Source organism: Elephas maximus, chromosome 20, assembly GCF_024166365.1.
Source record: "Elephas maximus indicus isolate mEleMax1 chromosome 20, mEleMax1 primary haplotype, whole genome shotgun sequence".
Lineage (NCBI taxonomy): Eukaryota > Metazoa > Chordata > Mammalia > Proboscidea > Elephantidae > Elephas > Elephas maximus.
The window spans coordinates 53268992-53280033 of record NC_064838.1 but is presented as its reverse complement, the minus strand read 5'-3'; the positions used below and the strand labels follow the sequence as shown (position 1 = coordinate 53280033).

General features: G+C 41.1%; 1 protein-coding gene across 2 annotated transcripts in view; it reads left to right on the top strand.

The window, feature by feature from the left end:
* The first annotated feature begins 318 nt into the window (after positions 1-318).
* IP6K2 (inositol hexakisphosphate kinase 2) overlaps positions 319-11042 on the top strand; it is a 38242-nt gene continuing 27518 nt past the window's right edge. The window contains exon 1 of one of the 2 annotated variants that reach the window (XM_049862497.1): positions 319-395. The gene's annotated coding sequence lies outside the window, so the exon portion shown is untranslated. The remainder of the gene's footprint in view (positions 396-11042) is intronic. The other variant, XM_049862495.1, reaches the window with a different exon arrangement.

Genomic DNA, 11042 nt, shown 5'->3' with positions numbered 1-11042 from the left:
AAACCCGGACGGCCGGTTGGTTCATCTGTCCCCGAGGCATCCCGCGGTCCACTCATCGGTTCGCAGCCCGTCTGTCCACCCTTTTACTCACCTGACATCTCGGCCACCAGCCCCCAGTACCTCGGACACTATAGGGTGTGGAGGAGGCTCCGCCCTGCCATCTGACCACGCCCCATACGGCCGCGCCCCTTCCGGAAGCTGCTCCAGCGAATCTCTGCGCCCCAGCAACAGCGCCTTTCGGGCTGTCCAGTCCGCCAGCGAGGCTCTCCAGGCGAGCCAATAGCGAGGGGCACCGGGAGCGAGGCGCGGGGGGCGGGTCTCGGCACGACCGCCGCCATCTTGATGGAAGAGAAACAATAGGACGGAAGCGCTGCTGGAGCGGGCCGGGGCCGCAGGTAACGCCAGCCTAGTTGGGCCGAGTGGCCCTGCTGTCCCGGGGGCTTTTAGGGAGAATTTTTCCGGGCCGTTTGGGGGTGAGGTCTCTGGGCATTGGGGGCCTCCCCGAATTATTGGGAGGGATGTATCCCCGGGTCTTTGTGGGGCCGGATTTCACTGGGTCGTTTGGGAGAGGAAGCATTTATCCAGGCTATTGGGAAGAGGAGATCTGTCCTAGTTTTGAGGGACAGAATATTCTGAGGGACAGAATATTCTGGGGTCATTGGGGTTAGCTGCTGGGTTTTGAAGGGACAGGATCCCTCCAGTCATTGAGAAGGTCCCCCGAGTTTTGGGGGAACAGGATCATTGAGAGGGGCTTCTCTCAGGGTCTTTGGGTGGAGGGTTCAGCCCATCACCTTAGGTACTGTTACCTGGGGTCCGCAGGTGTGCAGCCATTTTGGGTATTGAATGCCAGTTGGACCCGTCATCTGGCGTTTGGTGGGGAACTACTAACCTTACAGAAAGAACGTTTTAAAATGGATCGATCAGAGAACGCCTTTTTTATAGTGGCTTTTTCACCATGGATAGAGCTTTCACTTCTTTCACATTTGATTACAGACTGTTTTTGTCTTTCACATAGAATGATTTATTTTATTTTAGGATTTTATCACGTCTCATTTTTCATATAGTAAGAAAGCTGCGCCAGCCGAAAAATGAGTCGTAATGTTGTCAAAATGCAGAAACCAGTAAAATCTAGTGCTCTAAAATACCAGGGGAAATAGAACTGGTCACTGTCTTGAATCAAACATTTTGGTAGCAAACTGAACATAAAACAAGAATAAAAAAAAATTATTTGGAAGAATAAAGTTTTAAGAAAATACTGAAACTTTTGGAAAGTGGTTACAAAAATATTGCTGATCACCAGCTTTATGTTTTTTATAAAGGACCATTATTACAGTAATTTTGATGATTTCTTGTATTTAAAGTATTTGCTGCATTTGCATTTTTAGCATGTGACAGCATAACGTTTTAAGTGAACCAGATGCTTATTTACATAAGGTTGTTGCTGTGGGATTTGTATAATTGTATCCTATAACCTGGCGTTAAGTATTTAAAGAGAAGTTTTGGGTGTTGTTTTTTAACTTTAGCCACAGTCTGATTTAGAAACCTGGCAAAATGAGTACTTTATCATATTTGACATAGTAGGCCAGTTGATCACTTAGTAACTTTTTTCTTTGGAGAGAAAGTCAGTTGAAGTGTCGTTCCAGTTGCTTTACCTGCTTTGTGATTTTAGAGTAGAATTTGTAGAAATTATTAGAAATCAAGTGGATGAGAATTGATATAGTTGTAGAAACCAACTTAGCAGATGTAATAAACTTCTTTTGTGCTTCAGGACTTAGTAGGTGACAGACAGGTACACTGTATACCAGCCCTGTGTCTGAGCAGTGGAGTGTGTGAGGAAGGAGCAACCGCTGCATGATAAACCTCAGCCAGTCTCCTTGCAGAAGGGTGCTGGAGCCTTCTGTAAGCACTGGAGATGTCACTGGTATCCAGGCAACCGAATGAGCCTGAGCTTCCCTGAGGCCAGCTTTCAAAGGTGAAAATTTTCCATTGTTTGGCTCATGAAGAGGATGCGCTAGGGAAGAATTTTTCCCTTGACGTTATCTTACCTTAAGAAGCAATTTGAACACGTATTTGTATAGTAAAAAGTGAGCAGGTGATGACTCTTATGTGATTACATTTTACAGCATGTAAGTAAATGCTTTATGTACATGCTTTTTGTAAATTATAATCTTGCCTGTTTTCATACTGTGTGATAAAAGTAACAAGTAGTAGTACTGTTTTGCAGTATATTCTGGTGGCCAAGGGAGATACTTTTCCCAGAAAATGGAAATTCAGCATCCTCCTCAGAGTTGGAAGGAAGACAGTCTCCAAAGATGACATACAGTTGGTTTTAGTTTGTCACCCATCAGCAGCTTCAGCAGTTACCAACTTGCCTCATCTATACTATTAAAAAAAAAAAAAAAAAAGCTGGATTATTTTTTGAAGCATATCCTTCAAGTGTCATTTTTTTCAGTGTTTTTTTCATCTCTAAGAGAGAAGGAGGTAGCCACAATACCTACAGTTATCCTGCCGAAAAACAGCGATAATACTTCTTTTTTAATGTGCTTTAGGTGAAAGTTTACGGAGCAAATTAGTTTTTCATTCAAAAATTTATACATAGATTCTTTTGTAACATTGGTTGCAATCCCCGCAGTGTGTCATCATTCTGCCCTTTCCATTCCAGGGTCCCAATGTCCATTCATCCAGTTTTCCTGTCCCTTTCTGACTTCTTGTCTTTGTTTTTGGGCAGGTGTTGCCCATTTAGTCTTGTATACTTGATTGATCTAAGAAGCATATTCCTGTGTGTTACTGTTTGTTTTATAGGCCTGTCTAATTTTTGGCTGAAAGGTAGACTTTGGGAGTGGCTTCACTTCTGAGTTAGAAGAGTTTCCTGGGGCCATAGTCTCTGGATTCCTCCAGTCTATGTCAGACCAGTAAGTCTGGTCTTTTTTGTGAATTTGAGTTTTGTTTTACATTTTTCTTCAACTCTGTCCAGGACCCTCTATTGTGATCCCTGTCAGAGCAGTCGGTCGGTGGTGGTGGTAGGTGGTAGGCAGATGCCATCTAGTTCTTCTGGGCTCAGGCTGGTGGAGGCTGTGGTTCATGTGGTCCATTAGTCCTTTGGACTAATATTTTCCTTTGTGTCTTTGGTTATCTTCATCCTCCTTTGCTCTGAACAGAGTGGAACTAGTAGATGTATCTTAGACGGCCACTCTCAAGCTTTTAAAAGCCCAAACGCTACTCACCAAAGTAGGATGTAGAACATTTTCTTTATGACTGTTATGCCAGTTGACCTAGATGTTACCTGAGACCGTGGTCGCTAGCCCTCAGCCCCAGTTACTTGGTCTCTCAAGTTGCTTGGTTGTGTCTAGGAAGCTTCTATAACTACCTCCGTTGTGTTCTGTTATAAATGTGAATATATATATACACTGTACGTACAAATACATATGTAAAAATATCCACAGCCTAAGCTATATATGTACGTGGGTGTACTATCGTCTCTCCCTGTTCAGCATCCGTATCTGCCTGTGTATCTGCTTGCAAGTTATTTGTTTTTACTGTTGTTGTAGGGTTGTATGTGTTGTAATACTTACTATAGTTGCCTTTTTAGTTTGTTTTCCTCGTGTTCCTCTAAGTGTCTTCCTTTGCCTTGGTCAAGTTGTGCAGACTTCCCCTATATTGTGTATTATCTTTCCCTTCACCAAAGTTAACACTTACCTACTATTTAGTTAGTGTTTTCCCCTCCACACTTCACCCCCCTCATAACCATCAAAGATTGTTTTTTTCTGTGTGTAAACCTTTTCTTTTCTTGAGTTTTTATAGTAGTGGTTGTATATAATGTTTGTCCTTTTTGATTGATTTATTTCACTTAGCATAATGCCCTCCAGATTCATCCATGTTGTAAGATGTTTCCGCATTCATCGTTATCATTTCGTAGTAGTCCATTGTGTGTATGTACCATAATTTATCTATTCATCTTTTGATGAGCGGTTGGGTTGTTTTTATCTTTTCCCTATTGTGAATAATGTTGCAGTGAACATGAGCATGCATATGTCTATTTGTGTGATGGCTCTTGTTTCTTTAGGATATATTCCCAGGAGTGGGATTCCTGGATCGTGTGGTATTTGTATTTCTAGCTTTTTAAGGAAGTGCCATATTGTTTTCCATAGTGGTTGTACCATTTTATATTCCCACCAGCAGTGTATGAGATTTCCAGTCTCCCCACAACCTCACCAGCGTTTATTGTTTTCTGAATTTTTGATTAGTGCCATTCTTGCAGTGGTGAGATGGTATCACATTGTGGTTTTGATTTGCATCTCTCTAATGGCTAATAAATCCCCAGAGCATCTTTTCATGTATTTGTTGGCTGCCTGAATTCCTCTTTGGTGAAGTGACTGTTCATGTCCTTTGCCCATTTTGTGATTGGGTTGCTTGTCACAATGATAATACTTTAATTTAATTAAATATTAGTTGCTCAAATGTTTCCTATTGTCTCATCTTTTTCTTTTTTTTTTTTTTTAAGTAATAGTTGATTTTTTCGAATCTGGATCCAAATAAGGTCTTCCTTGCATTTCATTGAGGTGGGTTTTTTTGTCTCAATTTATATCTATTTCCTCACCCTATTTTCTTGTAATTAATTTGTTGAGCCAGCTGTCATTTGTCCTGTAGTTTCCCATATACTAGCTTTTGCCAATCACTTCCTGCACATGATACCTTTTTACTCTGGTGGCTGAGTGTGAAAGGGTCACTCCTAGGTGGTGGTTTCGGGTTTCTTTTTAGTGATGCTGTTCAGGAGGAACTGCCAAGATTGAGTAAAAAATGAGCCCCAAGCCCCTAAAGGCTTTCAGGGCCCTAAAGGGGTACACAATGTGGGACCCTTCTCCCTCTGTGCCATGTTGTCTAAGATGCCTGAGCCCTGGTTATTCCCTGTGGGACTGGGAGGGGATCCTTACCCTTGGCCTCCATGGGTGGGGTGGGGGATGTGTGGATGTTCTGCCTGTGTGTCAATTTCCAGGCTTCCTCTTAAACTGACAGTAGTGCCAGATGCCCACAGGCTGTTCACAGTATGGAGGCATTGACCCCACACTCTTCGTTCTTTGCACGTTATTCTTGGGGTGTTTTCTGTCTTTCATTTGTAGGTAATTCCTAAAGCTGTTTTCAAATTAGATTTACTCAAATCTCAATTCCACTGTTCCCAACTGGCTGCTGAAATTTCTTCTTGAGTGTTTGACCATCCCTTTATATTTAAGTATCTGCAGCTCAACTCAGTATCTTTTCTTCTTAACTCTTCCTTACTTCGTGAATAAAACATCTTTGTTCTGATAAATGAAGGCCCGCTATCTGACTCATCTCTCTAGTTTGATTCCCTGAGTCAGGGGTTCTGAAGATATGGTCCACGGCTGCCACCCTCTACCCCTCAGATTGTATGAAGAGTTTAGTGAGAGGGGTATGTAGGGGTCTGAAGAGGGAGAGAAGGAAGTCCAGGCTGGGGGCAGATGGAGAGAGAGGTCAGTTTGGTTCTGGTCCTGATGGCCTTCAGGGGTTGTGGCTCTGGCAGGGTTGCTCCTGCTATCATCCACTTCCTCCAGAAAACTCCCAGGCTCAGGACAATGAGGGCAGTATTGCCTCCTTCCGTTCCACCTTTGTTTTTGACATCTTCAAGTATCCAAATAGTATAAATTCATGAGGCAGCTAGGCTACTGAAAGCATTTTTATGGTATGAAACTAACAAGCTTGATTTTTAGATTTTCTTCTCTCAAAATCCCCCATTTTACGTGTTTCTCTATGTGCAGGAATTATATCTCTGTTTGCTCCTTAAATAAGCTAGTACAGGCAAAGAAGGCTGGTAGCACAGAGAATGCTCCCAATAAATGCTGGCTTCTGCTGCCATCTCATTTTACTTGGATCCACAGTCGACAGCCATGGGAGCAGCAGTCAAGAAATCAAACGACACATTGCATTGGGTAAATCTGCTGAAAGGACCTCTTTAAAGTGTTGAAGAGCAAAGGTGTCGCCTTGAAGACTAAGGTGCGTGTGCCTGACCCAAGCCATGGTATTTTCAGTCATATTATATGCATGTGAAAGCTGGACAGCGAATAAGGAAGACCGAAGAACGGACGTCTTTGAATTGTGGTGCTGGCGAAAAATTGAATATACCATGGACTGCCAAAAGAACGAACAAATCTGCCTTGGAAGAATTACTACCAGAGTGCTCCTTAGAAGCAAGGATACCGAGACTGCGTCTTACACACTTTGGACATGTTGTCAGGAGGGATCAGTCCCTGGAGAAGGACATCATGCTTGGCAAAGTACAGGGTCAGCAGAAAAGAGGAAGACCCTCAACGGGGTGGATTTACACAGTGGCTGCAACAATGAGCTCAAGCATAACAACGATTGTAAGGATGGCGCAGGACCGGGCAGTGTTTCATTCTGTTGTGCAGGGGGTCGCTGTGAGTCAGAACCGACTTGATGGCACCTGACAGTGCCTGCTGCCCCTGTCTCTCTGACCGTGTCATCCATCGCAGCAGTGACCTTCAGGACCCCCATGAAGCTGGGTTTCCCTTTTTCTCTCCACCTGGTTAATTTTCCTAAGATAAAATGTCACCACCCTGCTCCAGAATCTGCAGTATCTCACATACATTATAGGTCAGAGTGAAAATGGGTGCAACCTTTTTAATATATGCTCTGTCCCAGCATACTTCCACAAGTACGCGAAAACACAGATAGAAGGGTGCTCATTGCATTATTGTTTGTAACAAAAAGAGAACTGGAAACAGCACAGAAAACTGTCAGTAAAGAAGTAAATACATTATGATTATATGTGAATATTGTTGTTAGTTGCTGCCCAGTCGATTTTGATAATGACCCCACGTGTGCAGAATATAACTGTTCCATAGGGTTTTCAAGGCTGTGACCTTTCGGAGGCACCTCTGGGTGGGTTTGAACCTCTAACCTTTTAGCTAGTAGCTGAAGTGCTTAATCATTTGCACCACCTAGGGACTCCTCTATGAATATTATGCAGCGTTTAAAAGGAATAATACATGTGGAGAGGTGGCATGATGTCTAAGGCGTATAATTTCGTGGGGGAAAAATGGCAGAGCAGCATGTATAGGCATGATCCTATTTATGTAAAAAAATAGAAAAAAATGCATGAAAGAAAATCTGGAGGATTGAAGAGATCTCAACTAATAATGATGGTCATTTTATCACATTTATAATCAGTAAAAGAAAAATCACAGTTTTTTTTTTTTTAAGGGCTAAGCAGCATGTCCCTTAGCACTCCATGTCTCTGCTTGCCCTTGAAATCGAAGACACAAACTAATCTTGTAAATTGAATCCTGCCTTTTTAACATAACTGCCTCTAATCCTATCTCATTAACATCATAGAGATAGGATTTACAATACATAGCAAAATCACATGAGATGACAAAATGGTGGACAGTCACACAATACTGGGAATCATGGCATAGCCAATTTGACAGATATTTAGGGGGGACACAGTTGAATCCGTGACAAACCTGGTACTGACAAGCCAACTCTAAAAAGCATTCCTAAGAATTTTATTTTTGATGCTATGATGAATGAAATTGTTTTCTTCATTACATATTCAGATCGTACAATTGATTTTTGCATGTTGATCTTGTATCCTGCAACCTAGATATTAGTTCTAATAGTTTGCTTAGTGGATTCCTTAGGATTTCCTACATACAAGGTTATGTCATTTGCAAATAGAGATAATTTTACATCTGCCCCCTCCCCCCATCTGGATGGCTCTTATTTTCTTTCCTTGCCTAATTTCCCTGGCAAGAATCTCTAGTACAGTGTTAACTAAAAGTGGTGAGAGGAGACATCCTTGTTCCCCTAATCTTAGGAGGAAAAATTTCAGTCTTTTACCAGTAAGTGTGATGTTAGCTGTGGATTTTTTTTGTAGATGCCTTTTATCAGGTTAAGGAAGCTCTCTCCTATTTTTAGTTTAAGTGTTTTTAATTATGAAGAGGTGTTGCTTTTTCCGTGTCTATTGATATGATCATGTGGTTTTTCTTTATTAATATGGGGTACTACATTAATTGATTTTCAGATGTTAAACCAACCTTACATTTCTGGGATAAATGTCACATGGTCATGGTGGATTTTTATATGTTGCTGGATTTGGTTTGCAAGTATTTTGCTGAGGATTTTTGTGTCTGTGTTCATGGGAGATAGTGGTCTGTAGTTTTGTCTCTTTGTGATGTCGTTGTCTGGTTTTCGTATCAGATTAATATTGTCTCCTAAAATAAGTTGGGAAGTGTTCCCACCTGCTCTCTTTTTGGGAAGAATTTACGAAGAATTGATTTTATTTCTTTAAATGTTTGGTAGACTGTATCTCTGAAGCCATCTGGGTGTGGGGTTTTCTTTGTAGTTTTTGATTAATAATTGTTGTGAGTTAAATTGTGTCCTTCCAGAAGATACGTTGAAGTCCTAACCCCTCACACATGTGACTGTGACCTTATTTGGAATAGGGTCTTTGCAGATGTAATTAGTTAAGATTTAGGGTGGGCGCTAAAGGCAATACGACTGGTGTCCTTATAAGAAGAGAAATATTTGAACATAGACACACAGAGAATAAAGCCATGTGAAGACAGAGGTAGAGGTTGGAGTGATGCATCTACAAGTTAAGGAACTCCAAAGATTGCCAACAATCAGCAAAAGGTAGAAGAGTCAAGGAAGGATTCTCCCCTACAGATTCCAGAGGAAGCGTGGTCCTGTTGACACCTTGGTTTTGGACTTCTAACTTCTGGAGACAATAAATTTCTGTCGTTGTAAACCACCCAGTTTATGGTACATGTTATGGCAGTCCTATGAAATGAATCTCTTTACACGTTATATAAGTTTTTTCAGATTTTGTTTCTTCTTGAGTCATTTTTGGTACTTTGTGTCTTCCTAAGAATTTTTCCATTTCATCTAAATCATCTAATTTGTTGGTGTATAATTGTTCATAGTATTCTCCTAAAATTCCTTTTATTTCTGTAAGATTGGTAGAAATATCTACTCTTTGAGTCCTAATTTCAATAATTTGAGTCTTCTGTCTTCTTGGTCATCTATCTAAAGATTTGTCAATTTTGTTGATTTTTTTCTTCAAAGGACCGACTTTTTTGTTGAATTTTTTTTTTTTCAATTCTCTATTAATTTCTGTTCTGCCAGTGTTGCTTTTTAAAGTCATGTTTAAGGGACTTGTTTATATCAAAATCCAGAATTTACCCCTGTGCCGGATATATTCCTGAGTTATATTCCCAGGAATAATTCCAGGATCCGTGTTAGATTTTTTTGTCTTTGCTGAATCCATCAGGTGATAATTGTGGGCACTCTAAACCAGCCCTGAGTGAAATAGTCTCAGGCCCAAAGGCTGCTGTGCTATTTAGAATGAAGTTGTTAAGAGTGCCCCGTATTCTGACCAGGGACTCAACGGATGGTCCCAGATAGAATGGGAGAAAAATGTAGGCCAAAACTCAGATTCATTTAAAACAAAAAAAGGTCAGACTTACTGGAGCAGTAGAGACTAGATGAACCCCAACACTATCGCCCTGAGATAGTCTTTAAACTTGGAAGTGAAACCACTCACAGAGGCCACCTTTCAGCCAAATGACAGATTGTCCCATAAAATAAATAATGTCACCCATGAGTACTGTGCTCCTCAAAATAATCATCTAGATGAAACCAAATGGTTAACATTTACCCTAGACCAAAGACAAGAAGGCTGGGGGGATAGGGAAGCTAGATTAATGGAAACAGAGCAACCAAAATGGAAATAACAAGAATGCTGACATATCGTGAAGAACATAACCAATGTCCCTGAATAATAGTATAGAATTGTTAAATGAGAACCTAATTTCCTGTATAAATGTTCACCAAAAACACAATAAAATTTTTTTTTTTTAAAAAGAGTGCCCCATAACATGAAAGATTTTTTAAGGACCCATATTGAGCTGCTCCATCTGTTCTGAGGGGTGAATTGAGCAAAAAGCCCTGTGGCTTGCGGAAAGTCCTTGTGGTCCTGTTGACCTTTGACAGGACTCATTATTTCTGTTCTGTTGGAATTCATGTTCGTAATTTCACATTGTTTTGAAGGAGAAGACAGTGGCCAAGGGAAGGCCACCTCTGTGCCTTAGGTCTGGTCTGATTGCAAAGTCATTGGCCACTTTCTGTCTCCTGGGGCCATGCAGCCTCTGGGGCCAGGCGGTGTTTTTCAGTACTGTTTGTTACAGTTTTTGTAGCCTTGTAATTTTTGCTATTTCATATGAATTATAACATTCGTAAGTTGTGGTGTAGTGGTTCAGTGCTACAGCTGCTAACCAAAAGGTCAGCAGTTTAAATCCACCAGGTGCTCCTTGCAACCCTATGGGGCAGTTCTCTGACCTATAGGGTCACTGTGAGTTGGAGTCGACTCGACAGCAATGGGTTTTTTCTTTTTTATTATTATTAAAAAAAGTACACTAGGACATGGATGGACCTTGAAAACATTATGCTGAGTGAAATAAGTCAGACACAAAAGGACAAATATTGTATGATTCCACTTACATGAAATATCTAGAATAGGCAGATGCATAGAGGTAAAAGTAGATTAGTGGTTACCAGGGGCTGGGAGAAGGGGGAGTGGGGAATGGGCTGCCTCAGGGGTAGTGAGTTTCTCTGTGGGGCTGTGAAAAACTTTTAGACATAGATAGCAGCGATGGCTGCACAGCATGGTGAATATAATTAATGTCATTGAATTGTACTTTTAAAAATGGTTAAAATGGCAAATTTTTTGTTATATATATTTTACCACAATAGAATTTTTTTAAGTGTGAAGACTAATACAGCAAACAGCCGTATATCCACAAATGCTAAAAGTTTTAAGGGTTAGCAAAATATGTTCAGCATTATCAGTGAGGCCGACTCTTTTCTAAATGTATGTGTTGCATCATCACTGTCTTGCCGTTGCCTTGTGCCCAGACTCGGCAGCGGCACCCTTCTGACTGCTCACTCTGCCATGGGGTGCTCCTACTCCTGTATTAGCCCAAACATACACACACTGGTCCATCAGTCTT